Genomic DNA, 21,257 nt, shown 5'->3' on the forward strand with positions numbered 1-21,257 from the left:
TGCAACACTTTTCTAGAAGACTATCTTTGAAAGATAAATTAGGCATTAATCGATTTGTACATTTCAGATGATTTTAAGGTACGACAGCTTCTGAAATAGAAACGAATTTTTAGTTTCCCATACTACCTTTTTACATTTTTATTTTTTAAATACCTTTTAACACACTGTAAGAATGTTATAACGTTAATTAAAATATGCAATCACGACAGTGTTCTTTAAGTGAGACCACTCCAATGTATGCTGTTAAAACAGTTTTTATTATGATTGCAATTTTGACATGTGGTCATTTTCAAGAGTTCTGAAAGCTACCAATCGTAAAATATAGTACATGTACTTATGAAATCGACAGTTTTGGTAAACATCTTGAAAGTCAATTCTCTAAGAAATTCCCCACCACAACTAATAAAACTGAATAGTTTAGCAAACACACAGGTGATACTTTAATATTATTTAAGGGATCATTAATGAAATTGTCATTATGTTAGCGCAATTCAGCAGCGTGCACACAGACATTAATTTTTCCTTGGAGTTAGAAAAACAACGCATGATTAACTTTTCGGATCCGACTATAAAGGACGATAATTGTGGTCATAGATTTGGCATCTACTCTAAGCCCACTAGGATTGACGTCATACACAACAATTCCAGCTATCCACGAATCCACAAGGCGGCATTTTCCCATTATATGATTCATAGACTGATCAGTTTTCTGCTGCAATAAAACGCAATTGACAGAGAACTGGGTAACCTTACACATATAGCACTGGAAAAAATTTCACTGCACAAATGAATGATAAAATGTTTGCCTCAAAATTACTGGCACGATACTACTGATGCATCACATTGGAAAAAGAGGAAGAAGCTAAAACTAGATATTTGTCCCTATCATGTTGCGGATCTGTCTGTCAAGTAAGACCCGAAAAATTTCGTAACACCGAAGTAAGAACAGGCTACACTACTGACAACACGATACGTCTGACCACATGTCCTAGTGTCCAAATGAGGAAACTGAGCCCAATAGAGGCGCAGGTCAGCACAATGTTACAAACGGAAGAAAACTGCTCCTTTTACTAAGGATCTGCTTGTCGTGACATATTAGCAGGAATAATTTATGAGTTATATTTGTCTGCTTACACTGTGATCAGTCCAACGACAGTGGATGAGCGTTGAGCCATTCTTGTGCTTTGCCAAAAGAACCAAGTCGGTCTCGTGGAAAAAGATTCGTCTGAAGATTTTGACCGGTAGTGCCAAGAAACTCAAATGTCAGTGGACTAAAGTGTGTCTCTCCTAGAAGGAATTAAAATTTATTTTTGTCTTCTGTCATCTGACTGCTTTATTGCGGCCAGCAATGGCTTCCTTCCTGTGCCAGCCACCTCATTTCGAACTTGTGCCCAGCATCCCGTATTCATTCTCTGTTTACCTTTACAAATTTTGTGTTATAAAGCTCCCTCTGCCACCGTGGACGTTACTCCCTGCCTGCTTAACACATATTCCTTTTCCTGCAAATTCTATGGAGGACCTCATTTCTTTTCAGTCCAATCAGTTTTCAGTATCCTTTGTTACACACCTTGTTAACTATAATATGAATGGCCTATCCTGCTAATGTTAAACCTGCTAATGTCACGAGCCGTTTCCTCAGTTCTGTCGTCAGACAGCCCTGTCTTCAGCAGCTTAAACGAGAATCTCAACAGGTTATGACTATCACACCAATTAAAAGTAGCAAGGTTTTCCACTAGAATGAAAATAATGCCACAGCCTCCAAACCTTATGGTTCTTGAGACATTAACTTTTAACTGAGTAACGTATGACGAAGTGCTAAAAATCTCCTACCTAACTAATTAATTTAAATTAAATACACTTCCAGTCAATCAAATTTAATAAATTGTACACTAAATTAACCAGAAAATTCCAAATAATGTTTGTGCATAAAAACCAAAAATTTTAATTGTTCAACAACTTCGATTCTCCACTTTTCTGTTTATCAGCAGTCCATGATTCACTTCCACACAGTGATGTGTTACAGATGTGCATTCTCACTAATTTCTTCAGGAAGTTAACGCCTATGTTTGATGCAATTAAGACTTCTTCTAGTGAGCAATGACTTGCTTCCCTGTGCTGGTCCACTTCTTATATCCTCCCTCCGCCATGCGTAGGAGACTTATTTCACTTCCTCTATGTGGTCCCCAGTCCTGATGCTTAATTAATCTCTCGTATTATTTCTGCTAGTTCTCACTGAACTAATAATTCTTTAGCTCACTCTCAACCCATATTAAGTGCTGACTATACTGTTCATTGGACTGAAGATGTTCTTCAACTCTCTCTGTTTCAGCGAGTATGCCAACGTTATCAGCGAATCCTGACACAGACATCATTTCGCCCTGAATTTAATTCCGACCCTAAAATTTTATTGCCATCATTGCTTCTTCAGTGTACACGTTGAACAGTGAGTGGATTGTCGCTTTATACCCTTGCCAATGCGAAAGCTTTACCGTTTAATCATTCATCCTTAATTCATTCTATCGATTCTTCCATACAAGGTGATTCAAAATTCCTATTACAACGCTCTAGGAGCTGTAGAGGGGACTTAGTAGATGAAGTTTTGATAAGAAGCCCATGTCCGATATGTACCGTTTGGATATAAAACAATCTTGAAGATCGGATCACTTCCAAATCTACCACTTTACCGTACTCAAAGCTGAGAAGAGGGCGCCGTCATCAGTCCCTGTTGTAATTTTGACATCACATAACACCTTCGTCCGACTACAACAGTTGGAAACGAGGGCTGACTGTGGTGCTTCACACACGTTGCACACTCTCGTCATTGAAGAAGACGTCGTTCGTCACGTAGAAGAGAACCCCAGGACAAGTACTCGAAACACTGCACGTATGTTGCTACAGCACAGCTTATTATCCCCTGTCTGCATACCGTGAAGCGGGAAATTTGATAGTGATCCGATCCTCAAACTGATTTTACATCCAAACAGTACATTTCCGGACATGAGTTCCTTATCAAAACTTCATCTACTAAGTCCCGTATGAAGCCCCTAGAAGCCGGTAATAAGAATTTGGAATCACCTTGTGTACTCCGCATTGTATGTCTTTCTCCATATTTCATACCTATTATTTCTGAAGATCCATCGTTAATAAACATACAAGGTAATTAAACAAACTTGCAGCACTAGTAACGTGAGTTTCCTGTCGGACGACAAAAATGACACTTTTCTGCTGAGAGTTAGCACAGGAATCTAGGAAGTTGCTCTTTCACTCTATATGACCTGAACGATTTCGATGGAAGCCGTCCCAGATGAAGAACGCAGTTCCCAGGTCGAAAAAAAAAGGTCGTGCATACTCCCAAAAGTACAGCACAGCAAACTTTATGAGAAGTCTCGTCTCTTTAGTGCAAAGACGGTAGAAGGACGGCACGGTCAGATTTTTTTTTTCAATGTCAGTAATGTAATGACCTTAGAGCATACGCTGAAATCAAAAGCAATGATATGTCGTGAATGGGAATCCGAAAGGCCTCCACGAATCTCCTCTCTCACTTTTTTGACACTGTATCCTGAAAGCTATCGATCAATGAAATTCATATTGACGTAGTGTTTCTTAACTTCCGAAACGCATTTTACACATCAGGAAAAGAACGGCCGTATCGGGTGTCAAGCGAAATTTGTGACTCGCTTGAGAGCTTCGCAGTCCGCAGCTCGTGGTCGTGCGGTAGCGTTCTCGCTTCCCGCGCCCGGGTTCCCGGGTTTGATTCCCGGCGGGGTCAGGGATTTTCTCTGCCTCGTGATGACTGGGTGTTGTGTGATGTCCTTAGGTTAGTTCGGTTTAAGTAGTTCTAAGTTCCAGGGGACTGATGACCGTAGCTGTTAAGTCCCATAGTGCTCAGAGCCATTTTGAGAGCTTCGCAGAAAGGGTATATTTAATTGTTTAACTCCAATGCTGCTCTTATTTACTATCTGATTCGTTTCAGGCTTTGCTATTTTCACAAGCCACCTATAACAGGGAATGAAATTTCTTATTAGTGGATGTGTCGAATGTCGGTAATAAACGTGTCAATGGTAATATGGTTCATATGGTAACTACTTACGTATTTTGTGTCTAAGATATGTTTGGTGTGAACAGTTATATTTATGTCCTCACACTTAATGTGTCTTATGTCCGCTTTAAAAGAAATCACACCTGTTGTTATATTTTTTCTATATAATATTGATGCATGTGGATGAGACATATTTTTCTTAATTGTGCTACCTTCATTAGCTAGCATGATGTGATCCACATGAAAACAACATCCCATTTGCAATGGAGAATTTGTTCGCATTGGAATATATTGTGTTTCGCCGTCTTATTAATCATGGGCGTTATCGTAATTTTGGCAGATTGTGATGCAAAGAATTTTATTATATAGTCTTATATAGTCTCTGATATATTGAATTTACTTCGTAATTTTAGTAACATCAATGCGAGACACACGCAGGATCAACAGGGGATACTGAATGTATGCTAGCAAGGTCAGCACCTTAGATATGTTTGATTCACGAGAAATCGTAATTCAGGAGCTGAAAAACCTTTATTGGCAGGGACTTGACGCCAGACAGTTATCTTGCAAAGTCAATATAGAAAATTCTATGAACTAGCATTAAATGAGGAATCTTGGAAAATAGCACTGTAAACCACCTATTGTACCTACAAGGACCACTGAAATAAGGTGAAACTAATGCTAGCACATACAAAGCCATTTCAGCAGCCCTTCTCAAAAACTCCCCTGGAAGGAGAAGCTCTCGCAATATGCTGTACACTGGAACGTACGCTCTGCCGCACACAGCACATTGGAATGCAGCTGGTGAATGTAGAAGAGGAAGAATCACCTTCCAATTAAAATCACACTTTCAGCGGGAGTCTGGTGCGGGACGTAATGCACTCTTCACTCTTTTCACTTGCTGTGACAGGCCACAGGATAATTCCGTGTGCACTGACCTCTGACCTACGACCGTGTTAGCAGCCCGGTTCTGTTTAGCAATCCGCTAGCGGAAATTGCGACGTGCGGCTGGCCGTTGTTTTCACGTGAGGCTGTTTTTTTATTGTCTTCGCCTTGCTCACTTAGTACGGAGGCTGGCTTTTCAGCAGCGGTGTGCTGAGCTGTACGGGCGCCGGCGCTATAACTGTGCCAGTGTGTTATTTCAGCGAGTTCGGCGGTTTCTGGCGCACTGACTGGAGCGCGTATTTTTTAAATTGTTTGCGTTCACATGGTTATGGAGGGCATTCCGCCCACACATAACTCCCCTGCGCAGTTGCAAGGATATTAAAAATACATTCAGAGGTAATCCTGGCGGCGAACCAATCTCGGGTGAGTTATTGCTGTAAAGGAATATTATAGCGGCGGCAGTCGTGTAATTCCGTGCGTCTTACGCCGACTGAAATATGAGCTTCCGCCCCTCCCCTTCCGCGTACTAAATTCTTACGGACGTTTCCAGGGCAAAAATTTCACTCCGCTGCCGCTGGGACTCTGTCGGACTCCTCGTAGTCGCCACGCCACAGTGTTTTGCGCTCTGAGTCATAAACTCTGCTACTACCTCGTAAATCGACAAATACATTGTCCAGTTTTTGTATCTACACATTTCTTAGTGTTATGCTCAACGTGTGCGCTTTTCAGAACTTAAGCAATATAACAAACAAAGATTCCACCTCCACTATACCCACATAGCCATTTACGACGATCCTACCGACAAAACTTCCTAAGAAACGCTGTGACCGTCAGTTGTTAGCTAGGAATCGTCACCTAATAAACATCGCGCAGAAAGCTCGCAACACATCAGTTATTAGGATATATAAATCCATACCCCTAGTTTGTATCATATCACACCCTTACCCATCTCTGATGAACCCAAAATCGTATGTGGCTGGGAAGGCACCATCAGCTAGAGACTGGGACGACATTTTTGACGTCTACAGAAAAGGTGCGTAGATAGTCTGCAACATCGGCTCATAGAGTGAATCATTACTAGTCAGCGTGCCCCCATTTACACGAATAGAGGTGCAAAGTATTTACTTTGTAGGCCGATTGGTGTAGTATGATCGGTAAATTTTTCGATTACTGTGACTGAACGGAATACACACGATTTGATCAAAAGTATCTGCGCACCCCCAAAAACATGTTTATTAGTTGCATTTTGCTGTCACCTACTGCCAGATACTCCATATCAGCGACCTTGGTAGTCGTTAGTCATCGTGAGAGAGCAGAATGGGGCGCTCCACGGAACTTGCAGACTTCGAACGTGTTCCGATGATTCGGTGGGTCTTGTGTCATGCGTCTGTACCCGAACTTTCCACACTCCTAAACATCCCTGGGTTCACTGTTTCCTTGATCACATAAGTACAGGCCGACCTCGTCTGTTGACTGACAGAGACCGCCGACCGTTGAAGAGAGTCGTAATGTGTAATAGGCAGACATCTATCCGGGCCATCACACAGGAATTCCAAACTGCATCAGGATCCAATGCAAGTACTACGACAGTTAGGCGGGAGGTGAGATAACACGGATTTCATGGTTGCGCTGCTGCTCATAAGCCACATATCACGACGGTAAATGCCAAACGATGCCTCGCTTGGTGTAAGGAGCGTAAACATTGGACCAGCGGTCAGTGGGAAAACGTATGGAGAGACGAATCACGGTACACAACGTGGCGATCCGATGGCGGGGTGTGGGTATGGCGAATGTCCGGTGAACGTCGTCTGCCAGCGTGTGCAGTGCCAACAGTAAGATTCGGAGGCCGTGGTGTTACGGTATGGTCGTGTTTTTCATGGAAGGGACTTGCACCCCTTGTTGTTTTGCGTGGCAATATTACAGCACAGGCGTACATTGATGTTTTAAGCACCTTCTTGCTTCCCACTGTTGAAGAGCAATTCGGGGATGGCGATTGCGTGCCAGGCCGACATCGATATCTCACCTCAGTGCAGCACACCGTGAAGAATGGGCTGCCATTCCCCAAGAAGCCTTCCAGCACCTAATTTAACGTATGCCTGCGAGAGTGAAAGCTGACATCAAGGAAAAGTGGGGGCCAACACCATACTGAATTCCAGCATTATCGATGAAAGGCGCCACGAACTTTAAGTCTATTCAGCCAGGTGTACGGGCACTTTGGATGACAGAGTGTAAAAGAACAGTGACTAACTTGAGTGTAACTGCCAATAGTACGTGTGTTCAAGTTTGCTAAGTGGACTTTAGATCGACACAGTGACCTTTCTCAGTGTCTGAATATGCAGTAAACCCAAGTCTATCCATAAAGTATTTAATTCATAAATCCCCTTGTAAACATGGCAGGGGGGTGTTGTACCTAGAGGAACTAGGTAACTAGAAACACATACGTTTTGGTCTGTATTTTAGTTCAATGGCCGCTTTTAGAATCACGTGAAGGAATGCGCACTAGAGACCGGCTTAAGTGGTTTCCACCATTTAGAGAGAAGGTATAAAATAAGTTAATGAAAAATGGCTCTCAGCACTATGAGACTTAACATCTATGGTCATCAGTCCCCTAGAACTTAGAACAACTTAAACCTAACTAACCTACGGACATCACACAACACCCAGCCATCATGAGGCAGAGAAAATCCCTGACCCCGCCGGGAATCGAACCCGGGAACCCGGGCGTGGGAAGCGATAACGCTACCGCACGACCACGAGCTGCGGGCAATAAGTAAATGAGTCTGTGATCATGTTATAGTATCTTCTTGGTAAAGGTGCGCCTTGATCACATAAGTTGCACAATTGCACAATTCATAGTTTCCAGTTTCGGGTACTGTCACCTTTAGACCTATTAACCCTCCGCTACACGCGCGGTTTTCTTTACCTCCGCTACACGCGTTCGGACTGAGAGTCCGCATTGCGTTTTATACCATTTTCATGAACAATTCTGACATTACAGTTGGCAAATAGAATATATTCGAGTCTAGATAACATAAATAAAACACTGAATTGTAAACACAATGTATTTCAGCATTAGTAGCGTACATAAAATATTTTAACTCATAATTTACCCGTAAACCAATAAGAACATTTATTGTACTCGCTGAAATTTACGTTCATTCTGTTTTTTCACTGTTTTTCGAAATGAATATTAACCAACACTTATCTTAAGTAACTAAGTTCAGAAACTTTTTCAGAAAACTATAGTTTACAGGCTCACTGTCAATTCGAGTAAATCACTCGTGGTGGTTGCCATTTTCACTGCACACACTGCACAGATATGCACCGACATGTTCCAGGCATACAAATTTATTGCACACATTGCCGGAAAATCTCGTCAGTCTGGTTTTTTTTCCTGTCACAGAAATTGCATCTTCCTCGAGCTGTTGTTTGTGGAGGTCTAGGAAGAGCTTCAGCTGTTGGTAATCCCAAAATTTCCTTGATACGATTCTTGATGTTCACCGGTGTTCTTAGATGATTGACCTTCATTGTCATATAATAATGCAACAGTTCTTTGGCAAGAACTTTTAGATACTCTTTTCTGGGAATTGTTGAATCCGAATTGCTCTTGTAAATCATTCCAGCAATATTTAGAAGAGAGGAAAAATTATAAATGGCCATCTTCTGGTAATTCTTGTCACAGAGTAAGTACATTTCATCTCATCAACTTTATCCACACCAGATTTAGTCTCGTTGTAAAATGCTTGCACTTTCCGAATCACTGTCAATACTTCATCATCATGTAAAGTAGACGGTACCAGAACAACCTTGTTCTTTCTTAGGTTTATATGAAACCAGTGTCATATTCTTCCTAAATGCAAAAATGCTAGATTCCATAGGACGATCTTTTGCTACTATCTTAAATGGAGGAATTTCACGTTTATTTTCTCGAATTGTTCCAACCATTGTGAGCTTATAATATTCCAACAAGTCAGCCGCAAGTGGAATTGATGTGAACCAATTATCACATGTTACATTTCTGCCAGATTTGGATATACATTTCACCTTTCTTTTGACAATAGCATGAGGTGTGTTACCACAGAGGTAAGACCCATCCACTTGCTTTCCACAGTATATTTCTAAATGGCTGGTATAGAACATCCTTGCATCTGTACGTGCAAACATTTTTATGCCATATTTTGCCGGTTTTGATGGAATGCATTGTATAAATCAACATTTGCCCATGAATGCATTCAGCATTTCATCTACTGTAACTAGTTCCGATAAACTGTAATGTTTCTTGCAGCCTTCATTGAAGTGATCTATCAAGAATCGGACAGCAGCTAATTTGTCTGTTTCCTTCCAATGAGCTTTGTTTCTGACGTCATCAAATCTCAGACACTTCAGCAAGAAACGAAAACGGTTTATGCCCATTGAAAGTCAGAAGTACTCCACTCCAGTACCATCTGCAGCCCAGAGATCTAGTAAATTTGTGTGTGATGTACGTAGCACACCCGCCAAGAAAAGGAGTCCTCAGCAAGTTTTGGTTTCTGTAATGTTAGTGTATGCTGCATCTCTTTCTCTGGAATATTTAGAACGGATGGTAGCAATGTAAATATTAGTGCAGCGAACAATTTCTTATAAAATGTAATCTGTGAAAAAAAGTTGTAAGCAATCAATTGGATGCTTGGCATTTTTTGCTTCGCCTATGACTCCCAGTAAATGCTTGACAATATTATGATGAGGTCTTCTTACTCTTCTGTTTTGGATTAGAGGTCGATGGCTCCATTGCATACCGTCTTTCCCAAAATTCAAGTCAAATTTTTCGATAGAATCACTTTCGTCCAGCGACTGTTCACTATCTGAATAGTGATGACTTTCTAATATTGACCCCAGATCACTACATTCTTCATTACCAAGCTCTTCGTCCAACCACTGCAATACCTGATCGTCATCCACCGTTCTTCTGAAAAAAATGTAAAACTTATTTCACTAATCGGTGTTGGTCAATGAAAAGGCTCATAATTGTGTGACAGTTTGGATAATAAATAAATAAAAAAGGTTTCTAAGCGTAACTGTCTATGTTTTGTAATATTATAAAAGAAGAAACCTCCTTACCTGCAATGCATTGTAAAAGAACTGATGATAGAACCGTGCCACACAAATGTACACACGCGGACTGACACTCCGCACCTCACGAGACTGCTGCTTCTGGCAATAATGACTAACTTCAATTGTTGCCAATAATTCGTTACGGAAGGAGGTGAAGGTAGAAAAAGCCACTAATGGAAATCTTGAATTTATAAGTGATTGTTGATGGAAAGATAAAACTGCGGACTCACATTTCGCGGCACGTGTAACGGAGGGTTAAAAATAGAAAAACTGTGTCGTGAAAACCTAAGTTTAATTAGATGATGTAAATCTAATATAGACCTAGTAATGAATGGAAAATAGCAAAGAGTTCTAAAAATATATAGGTTGAAACGTCAATAGCTATATAAGTAGTATATAGTACATAATGAGAGCTGTTGATGGCCTTGTTGCGTCCTATATTTATTGCTAGAGATCACGAGTAACCAGTACCGCAAATTCAGTAGTGAAAATGATGTATACCTAGTCAGGGTTAAGGGCGGGCGTTCATGAAATTGACAAAAAATATCAAGGAAAGGGTGGGCAACACCATACTGAATTCCAGCATTGGTGATGCTGTCAGTTTTCGATTTTTGTATTAGACAAACTAATGTATAGTAAGCTGTCAAAAATTCAATGATGGACCCACAGCCGGCATGCCTGAAAAATAATTAAATGTTTGACGCACATTCCTGCCAAGCCCACCTTTTTGAAGCAACACTTCAATACTAGCTCTGTGAACAACGATTCCGTGGTGTACTTTCAAGCAGTCTTTCACCAGATACATCTGGAAGGTTGCGATGTGTACTCCTTGCTTTTATACATCACCTGCGACTCTGTTTAGTATCTTAGAAACAATAAAATAAGCAGTTGCTTTTTTTAAGAAGACGCGATTTTTGTTTAGCCACAGTTTTCAGAATTGCATCTTATGATGTCGTTCTTGTTTTTAATGATGGGAGCGTAGGGAAGATGAAGATGTAAGAGAGAAAGAAAGGGCTTCAAGATAGAAAATTACACTCAAGACGACTTGAGAAAAATAAATTTACGGCCCCTCTCTGCAGTTGAAAAGGCAGTTGAAGACATGATAAAGGAATGAAGGCAGAAACAAGAAACCAGAAGAGAAGCTTTGAAGGGAGAAAGAACCATGAGAACGAATCTGTGATCTTCTAAAGAGGTGGCATCAGAAAATTGTTTAGCTTAAACTTCAAATTAATTTTCCGAAAATTATCTTTTTTAAAGTTTATGAGCCTTTATCTCAGAATCTGTGAAGGCTACAATTCTGAAATTATCTACCTTTATTTATACAAACCAACTAAATGTTGTCTCAAGAGCAAATTTTGAAATTCTGAGTCTAAGCTAATATATGGGGCAAAATAGCTGGAATTTTGCTTCAATTCTGTGTTATAGAATGATAATTATAATTATTTAACTTTTCCTATTAGTTATATTCGATAAAATCTCGTAAGAGAAGCTTACTATGTGCGAAGAGAGTAAACAGAAAAAAATTAATAGAAATCGCTTGAAAATTTTATGAGAAAAAAAATGTACATATTTTTTAAAATAAACTTTTTAAATACCATAAAAATATACGTGGCCAAAGAACTTAATAGTAAATGAGTTACTCTCACATAAAGGAGGGAACAAAATTTCACTGTTATATCTTCAAAATTTTGGGTTTGTGCCATCTGTTAAATAGTGTGTGTTTCTCATGAACGCCCCCACCCCCTTAAAAACTTTATCGCTTTTACACAATTAGGTGTTATTTACTTGATGTGGATTTTAAATATGGATTTTGAGCCATGAGGGCATCCATGACAGTGTCTTCTTTGGGGCTCTGTGGTGGCGAGCGGTGTGCCTGATGCGGAGCTGGATGGGTGTGCCTGAGCACTCGGCGTCCTGACCATTGCAGCAAGGTAACACCATTGACCGTTGAGCTAGAGGGGCCCATGGTTTCCGGCAGCGTTGAGCGTGGCTACCGGTGAGGCTAGCAGGCAAGGAGCAGCGATCGTGGCGTGCAACGTGGTTACGACGTGTACCAGTCGATTGGGGTGTGCTAAATGCGCCACGATGTACTGAACAACTTGTTAGCAGTTGTAGCGGCACCACCGTTCAAGATGGGAAAAGGTTAGCTTTGGTGCAATATTTCTGCGTGCACAATTTACAGCCAGGTGCGGGCCTGTTGAAAGTAAGTTACACTACCAGAGGTTGTGAAGTAGAATGGAGGCCACAGGGCCGTAGACCTGCTGAAAAGAGTAAACCCAGCAGTAGTTTGAGCAAGTTACAGGCAGAAGGCGCCAACTGTCCCAAGCTAGGTGTTATGACTACATGACTCGGAGCAGCACATTTGCAAAACAGAGGTGCACAGCCGCTTATAAATAGGCGCCAGTTCACTACGAGGCATTAAAGTGTGGCAGCTCTCCTGGACAGTGGGGCGTGTCACACCACTGCCTACACGCAGCAGCAGATGGGGCGCCAACATTCCAGTCCACGGCAGGTCACTGGTTCGACCCTCTGAGGCCAATGGGGGTCCGCAGCCAGCCAGCGGCGGGCCACGCCACGGTTCGCCATTGTGGGTAGTCCTGTTGGCTCCCAACACACGCCAAAGGTCACAGATCTGGATACCAGATCGCGGGCGCTTGTTGTCGCCGTGAGTCAAGCCACGCCATCGAGGGAGCACGCCAGTGGTCGCCTTGCAGCTCCCAGTGCCCTGTGCTGAGGTGGCATCTTCCAACATTCCTCTACAATTGGTGTCAGGATAGCGGGCGTCGTCTGTATAGTACCACGTTCAAGACCACTGCCTGCATTACAGTCACAAAATGTGGTGAGTGTTGGCCAATTTTTCTTTTCGGGTGTTAGACGTTTTCTTTCTTTTTTTGTATGTGTTTTGAGTATGGCTTCTGGTAGGCCCTATTAGGTGTTTTGCATATGCATATTTTTTTGTCAGAATAAGTGTTAGTGTCTTTGGGGCAGTAAGATGTTGTACTTTGTCTCATTTGATTACTTTTGTATTCGTTTATGATGATACTGAGTATGTTGATATGGATCTGTAGGAAGTCTTGTTAGTCTTGTATTTAAATGTTTTGTTTCAGGACTAACTGGGATCGAAAGCAATACAATGGCAGATTCAGGGTCACAAGGTGTGTTGGAACCAGAAGTGGTACGGATTTTGTTGGAGAAGGTAGCACATTTGACAGCGGACAATTCGCAGTTGAGAAGTCAATTAACAGCTAGAAGTGTGCGGGAAACCACATCAGATCATTCGTTTTTGCCTCGGGTGCCTCGTCAGAAAATTGATCCAGCCGCCAGGAGTTTGATTATTCTGTTTTCTGGCAAGGCATCTGACGATGTGCGTTAGTTTGTGGAGGCCTTGGAGACTTCAGCGATGATGAATGGTTGGTCTGATGAGCAGTTGTTACATGTAGTAAAGGTTAGATTAATGGGTGAAGCGAAGACATTTGCAAGATTTTCTGAGGCGTTAATGTGGGCAGGACAGTTTAAGCAGTGGAAGGAGGGGCTTTTACATAGATACAAGAAACAGAATAGCACTCGGTACTTCATGGAGAGTGAGCCGTGGTAAAATTAGCTGGTTTGAAGAGCGCGCCGCAGTGTGTAGTGTGAAACAGTCGCCCTCCGTTTCTAGAGGTGGCGCCGCTGTGGCAATCGCAGCTTCGGTGTCTCCCTCTGGTGGGAAAGGGGAAAGGTTGCCTCTTCACGTGCATTTCAAGGGCGCTATGAGCTCGGTGGTGGGTCATTCTGAGTCAGTGAGTCTGGTCAGTTGGTCAGCCGGGTCAGTGTGGGGCAGTCAGTCTGTCATCCGGAATGCTTGTATGTGTTAGGCCGTCAGTCTGCTCGAGTTTGTCATGCAATGGGCATTGGCGGTTGGATTGATGGGTTGGTCGGTCGCGCGCTGAGACAACAGAGGACTTGCCTGCCTGGAGCGTCGGCGCATGTGAAGTCGCTACGTCAGTCCAGTGGGCCGCGCCATATAGGGAGGGGTAGTGGCTTCGCGGCCGACACAAGAGCAACAGGAGTCAACCCACGACATTGGTCTGGCCGGTGCGAGCTGCAACGACGTGAGACGGGAGATCGGCGCGCCTTCCTGCGTCCGTTTGAGCGGCTGGCAGGGGATGGTTCGGGAGAGTTTTGGGGGTGCTGCGCCAGGCCTTCGCCAGACATCGCAGTTTATTAGAAGTTTAATGATAAGTGATTCGTGATATGTTGTTTCATTTATTGTTAAATTCTACTTATTTTCTCTGTCTCTCGTTCGCATTGGTTATGCAGTTAGTGTCTGTCTGTCTTCCGTATGTTAATAGCTGCCTCTGTCATGTTTGTCGGATTCGGTGTTAACGAATTTATTCCTTAAGGTGTGAAAGCCGAATTCCTGAAATATGTTTTTATACTGCCTATCATCTTGAGAGGTGGTATATGTGTAATGTAGACCATGTTTGTATATCTTATGTAAGACTGCATTTCGTGGGTTTTTATTTAAATGGTCATTTTAGTATATAAGGTTGCCACCCTTCCACCGTAAGAGTTCTTTTAAAAACAAGTTGCACCTTCGATGGCAAATAATTTTTAATGTGAGTGTTTTGTACCATCTCCATCCATCTTACGGGGTGCATAGTTTATGTGTTTGTGTGAGTTGTTAAAATTTTTAGTTTAAAGTAATATGATGTGTTGCAGATTTGCACCAGTGTAGTCTTTCAGAGGTTGTTGTGAGCAGTCGCGACTACGGTCGTGTTAAAAGGGAGCGGCAAGGTTCTTAGCCGAAACTACTACTACTACTACTACTACTACGTGATCAGGCCCAGCGGACCGCACGCATCTACAAGTTTCCTCCTCCACTGTATTCTGTCCATTGCTGCTATCCGCCATTCGTCCACATCTATTGACATTTGTTTTAAATCTTCATAGAGTCCATCCCTCCAACGCTTCTTGGGTCTCCCTGGCGGTCTCTTCCCTGTAGGTGTGAAATCCAGGAGCTTCCGAGGCCATCTGTGATCCTCCATCCGGGCCACATGGCCGGCCCACTGCATTCGTTTGGCTTTGACAGCTCCTGCTATGTTGGGCTGCTGGTATAGTTCCTCAAGCTCTTGGTTGTATCTGATCCTCCATTCCCCTGTATCTGCATCCAGAACCGGACCGAAGATCTTCCGAAGCACTTTTCTCTCAAAGACAAGGAGCTTATGGAAGTCCTGTTTCCGGATACTCCATGTCTCACAGCCATATAGAACAACAGGCTGGATCAGGGTTTTGTACAGTCGAATCTTGAACTGTCTGGAGAGAGATTTGGATCGAAACAGTTGTGCTATGCTGTGGTAAGATCGGTTTCCTGTTTGCATTCTGGCATTGATCTCTGCTTCACATGACGATTTCTCAGTGAAAAGTGCCCCTAGGTATTTGAATTCTTGCACTCTCTTGTAGGAATGGCCCCCAACCTGCAGTGATTGTAGATGATCAGCAGTCTGACAATGACCACGCGTCATAACGAGGTACTCTGTCTTTGCTTCGTTTATGTTTAGCCCAAATTTGCTGGCAGCCTCCTTTAGCGCTTTGGTCATTTGCTCCAACTCCTCTTCCGACCTAGAGAGTAAACAGATGTCATCTGCATAGGCTAAGTATGCCAGTCTCTTACCTTCGATTTCAATCCCTTCGTTCTCTTGGAAGGTCTCGCGTATGATCTTCTCGAGGGCAAAGTTGAACAATCAACGAATAAAATATGCAGATCTTTACCATATTCACCCAGTTTCTCAGTGAGCTGCCGGAGACTGAAGATGTGATCTTAGCCGAAAGCTCATACTATTTTTAAAAAATTGTTATTTCTGCCTCTGCATACATTGTAACTTGATATCTACAGGGTGCTTTCTGATTATAATTTCATATCTGTTTAGAAATAAAAGGGGCTTTTAGGAATAAAATTTCCATTTCTTAAAAAAAATTTTAATTTGTTTCATCAGTTACCAATTGGCAACTACTTCCACGCTCACATAGTGTGATTAAATGTGTTAATGTTCTCCATGAATCGCTAGTAAACAAAGTAAATTCTTAAGAAAAGGTTTTGAAAAACTAAATTCACGGTTCAGAGAGGTTAAGTGCAATGACAAAGAGGCAGGGGGATATTGTAGAGAAATTAGCGGACAGGATAAGAGAAATTAACGAGTATACTTACGAGTTGGGTCAGAGAGATGAAGCGATTGGTGTTCTGTTGCAGGAGGCCGAGCAAAGTGCACTTGATGTATTTTTAAGGGGGTTACCGGCGTATATGTCGCGGAAAGTGCGTGAAGGGACTCCAAAAGATTTGTATTCAGCCATTCCACTGGCATCTCAACGTGAGGAAAATAGACGTGGCGACGGGGGTACATGATATAAAAGCTGTGTTTACAGTGGGTATAAAACGTTAAAAGTGTGGTCGTAAGGGACACGTGCAGAGGCAATGTACCCGTCACTGAGGAATAGAGGAAGGGGTGGAAATCAGGAGTGTAGAGGATGGTGGAGTTAGAAGAGGTGGCCAATTGTTAGACGGCAGAGGGGGACCAAGACCCACCAAAGGGAGCTCTAGTTTAATTTCAGTGCTACAAATACGTATGCAGAGGTGGAATGTTGAGTTGTAGGATCCATAGGAACTAAAACGTTTAAGATTGGACACAGGGGCGCAAGTGTCAGTGGCTACTAAGAGTGTCATGGGATGAAGGAAGTTAGACGCACCACGTTTTAGGTTGCGTGGAGTGGGAGATAAGGAGGTCAAACCTTTGGGGTCAGTGACAGTTGACGTTCCCATAGGGAAAGTCCGATTTGATGCATGCACGGAGGTAGTGCTATGGGTAAGCAAGGCCTACGACATGATCCTAAGGGTAGATTTCTTGCATCAACATCATGCCAAAATTGACCTTGGAACTTGGTGTAATGTTATTTCAGCTAGGAGAATCTGTTGTCGATGCAGAGCTGTCGCGAGGGGCGTTCAGTGTAATGAACAAACCAATTTAACAGCGTATGTTTGCATTAAGGCTTAATTCGCATGAATGTGTATCAAGTGGCACAGGGAAGTCGTTTAGGATAAGTGTAGAGTCAAATCTACCTGTGGGTAGGGTATGTGTTATTGAACCGTTGGACGATAGTGAATTTTAGGATCAATTAGATTGTTTTGTGAATTACCGTATTGTACGCACACAAGAGGGAAACGACGGGCGGGTAGTCCCCATGAACGTGGGTATTGTAGCATTGTAGACTCAAATTTGGGAAAAGGAATTTTACTAGCGTATTTGGGCGCCATGCAAACTGCTGCATTTACTCTTTTCAGCGGGTCTATGACCCTGTGGCCTCCATTCTAGTTCGCAACCTCTGGTAGCGTGACTTACCGTCACCAGGCCCACACCTGGCTGTAACTTGTGCACTCAGAAATATTGCAGTGAAACTAACCTTTTCCCATCTTAAACGGTGGTGCCACTACATTATTTACCCCCTTTGGAAGACCTGGCCCCGGGTCGACCTCTAACTACTCTTAAACTTGTTTAGGTCGGCACACACTTATCACATATTTATTATTACTACTAGTTCTCTTAAAACACAAGACATGAGACAAAACATAAAAATTCCCTACTGGATGACCACTCCAGCTAATGTTCGATCAACCACTTTCCTACCTGCCTTACACCCTCAGTATCCAATCCACTGGGATCTGGACTACCATCAGTTCCCTCTTGGAATTGGCTCTCCATCTGATTAGAATGAACACAACACACAACAAAGTTAAGGTTGTGATGTCACTTGGAACAGAGCTGCTCAAAATGATCATTATTTGTCGTTGCCTTTCGCTATATTGAGCAATATGCTGCACAAGCTGTTTGGCTGATATGCCCCCCTCTTGCTTTGAAATGAACTTGTTTACAGATCTCAACAGTTTGATTTAACAAGGCCAGATTTTGCCTTGGCAAAAATCTCTTAAGCTGCTTCTGGCCAGTACACCTGTGGCTGTGTAACATTAAATTGCATGACTCCTGAATTTGGCACTGGCAAATGGAAGGTTGGTCCTATTATTTTACATGCAGTTCCTTTGATTAAGATTCTGCTCCCCTCGAGCTCTATATGTTCCGCTTCGGCAAATTCTCCATGCTCAAAACAACTTGCTACTACAATTAATTTTTCGTAGGAGGGGAAGATGAAATGCATCCCGACCCATTGTAAGCTCAATTTTTTTCCACGATGTCCCTTGGACAGTATTTCTTTCCTCCTGGCTAAAAATAACTGCACCATGCTTGTGTGCAGATTGGTGCGTATAACCCTGGCTGGACATACTGTTACCTTCCCTCTATGGCAGCTCCATGATTCTTCCCTTGTCATTGGCAAACCAGCTTTTACGTGCTAAGATCAGCAATACCTCCTCAGTTTTTTACTTCTACAAACTTGCTCAACGCTCCCCTTTTCAGTGACCTTAGGACACTGATCACCATCACCCTTCCTCCCTTTTAGACAGGACTGATGTCCCTAGTCGGCTCACAATAGTCAAAAACATATACAACATATGAAAATACAATGCCTAATTAATCTACGCAAACCCAATGACACAAAACAAGAAAAAAAAAACCTACAAATACACCACTACTTTCTGGGTTGCAAAGCATATGGTACATAATGCTGTACTCTATCTTCCTGGTTTTCTCTGCACTTAACACCTCTCTCCACTCTGTCTTTCTTCCTCTTCCCTTCCTGTGACATGCCTGGAATCACATCTGGACAACCCTCAAATGGCCACAATCGACCAATGTGAACTATCGTTGTTCTAGTCGGCAGCTGAAACTTAACATTAATGGAGGATGTGGTTTCAACTACTTGCTATGGCCTTTGATACCTTGTGACGAACTTCTTCGTTTTCTCTTTTAGCATATAGGGGCTGGATAGCATTACCCATTGCCCTTCTCTATAATGCAGAATACTTCCCTTCCACTTCACTGCATCTTCCTGCTTTTCCAAACCCTTCGTATTCGTCTTTTGTACCCATTTCCAAACATTCTGAAACGTTCTCGCGAATTGACGTACAGATTCACTGCTCCTTCCTTTCCGTAACTTCACTAAATCAAATGGTGACGGCATTTTTCGTCCGTACACTACATCATACGGAGACAAACCGGTATTGGTATGGACTTTTGCATTGTATGCACATACAATATGTTTGAATTAGTCGTCCCACTGATGGGGATGAGAATCCACATAAAATCTCAGCATCTTTCTAATTGTTCTGTGTACCCGTTCTTTCCTTCCGTTTCCCTGTGGACGCAACGTGCTCGTCTTCAACTTCTTTACATTCAACATTTTACACAGTTCCATCATTAAATCCAACATGAAGTTGGTCCCTTGGTCAGTAATTATTGTCTCTAGTGCACCAAACTTCAAAAACTAGTTATTTACTAACACTTGCGCGACCATTGGTGCCTGTTGATTTGGCATAGGCACAGTCTCCACATACCTCGAAAAATTGTCTATTATTGTCAAAACGAATTTGTTTCCCAATGGTGTTCGACTGAAAGGTCCTAAGACATCAGTTCCCAACACAGAAAATGGACATGTCGCTTCCAGCAATAGTTGTTGCTGTATCTGTTTCCGACTCAAATGTGCTCTCTGCATACATGGTATACAATTCTTGACATACTGTTCTACATCCACTTTCCTACCTCTCCACCAATACCTCTCTGCCACTCTAATATTCGTTGCGCTACACCCACCATGACCAGATAACTCGTGATCATGTGCTTCATTTAAGACTTCATCTCTCAATTTTGTTGGCACTACTACCCTTGGCCCTAACTTGGTTTACCTGCACAGAAGACTGTAGTACATATTAAATTTTGTCTGTTTCCTATACAATTTACAATTATTGTCGGAGTTGTGTTACAGTTAGAAGGGGCCCACTGGCACACCAGAGGTGTTATGAGTACATGTCTCGGAGTGGCGCATTAGCAAAACAGAGGTGCACAGCCGCATATAAATAGGCGCAGGTTCACTAACAAGGCATTCAAGTATGACAGCTCTCCTGGACGGCACAGCAGCAGATGGGGCGCCAGCGTTCCAGTCCACAGCAGGTCGCTGGTTCGACCCTCTCAGGCCAACGCAGGGTCTGCAGAAAGCCAGTGGCAGGCAACACCACGGCTCGCTACTGCAGGCAGTCCTGTTGGCTCCCAACACACGTCAGAGGCATCCTGACGCGAGGGATGCAGATCTGGACGCCAGATAGTGGGCACATGTTGTCGCTACGATCTTAGCCACCCTGGCATGGAAGCACGCCACGGGCCGCCTCGCAGCTCCCAGTGGGCAGCACTGAGGTGGCAGGGGCGAAGACTGCTGAGTCGACTTCTGGGGCATCCTGACATCGTCACAACTCCGTGCCGTCCAAGGCCGACACACAGCAGTGCGCTGCCTGGGTCGCTGAGGCAGCCATTCGATGCCAAGCCATTTTGTAAATAGTGAAGTGGTGTTCTCAGCATTGAGAAACCCAGTGACGCAGACCAAGAGGAATGGAGGCACTGTAGCTGGAAATAATAAGTCACTTGGGAAACTCAGACATGTTTTAATACAGCGAATCCTGACAGCCCAGAGTCGCACAGCCCAGAGTCACGAGCAGCAGTGTAGTATTTATCCGGGGCCTACGTGGAGTCCTGAAGCTATTGGCCTCCTTGGTATTTGTTTAGAATTATCTGTGCAGATTTTTTAGTAAGTACTGTACTTAAAGATTGTTGAGCTGGCCAGTAATCCACATTATTCATGCCTTTTGGTGACCGCTTTGAGGCTGTGTGTCTCAATCTGGAGGTTTCTGTATGTGCCAAACTAGTATTTTTCAATGTTTATCTTGTACCTGAAATCATAGTTTGTTACTATTGGGAATCTGATACTATTGATTGTAATTTCTGTTTGTTGTAGACCTCATGGCTCTGTGGAGAGAAATTTGGTTTGGTCTGTAACAAAACTTGTGTGCTCTCAGCTGAAAGGTAAGCACTTAGAGGTCATGTGTGTGTGCATGCTTATATTTGCACACTCCTTTACTCCATGTTGATGAGCCCCTAGTCACGTTATAGGTGTACAGTTTACCCATTCATACATCATTTGGTGCATATCACATTTACAGTGTACCAGCCCCTACAGACCCAAATAAAGATGTACCTTGATTTCTTAAATCTTGTTTGAATTATTATGTAATTATTTTTCTAATTACCTTGTACATTGCTTCTTGTTATTG

Source organism: Schistocerca americana, chromosome 2 (assembly GCF_021461395.2).
Source record: "Schistocerca americana isolate TAMUIC-IGC-003095 chromosome 2, iqSchAmer2.1, whole genome shotgun sequence".
NCBI classification, from domain to species: Eukaryota; Metazoa; Arthropoda; class Insecta; order Orthoptera; family Acrididae; genus Schistocerca; species Schistocerca americana.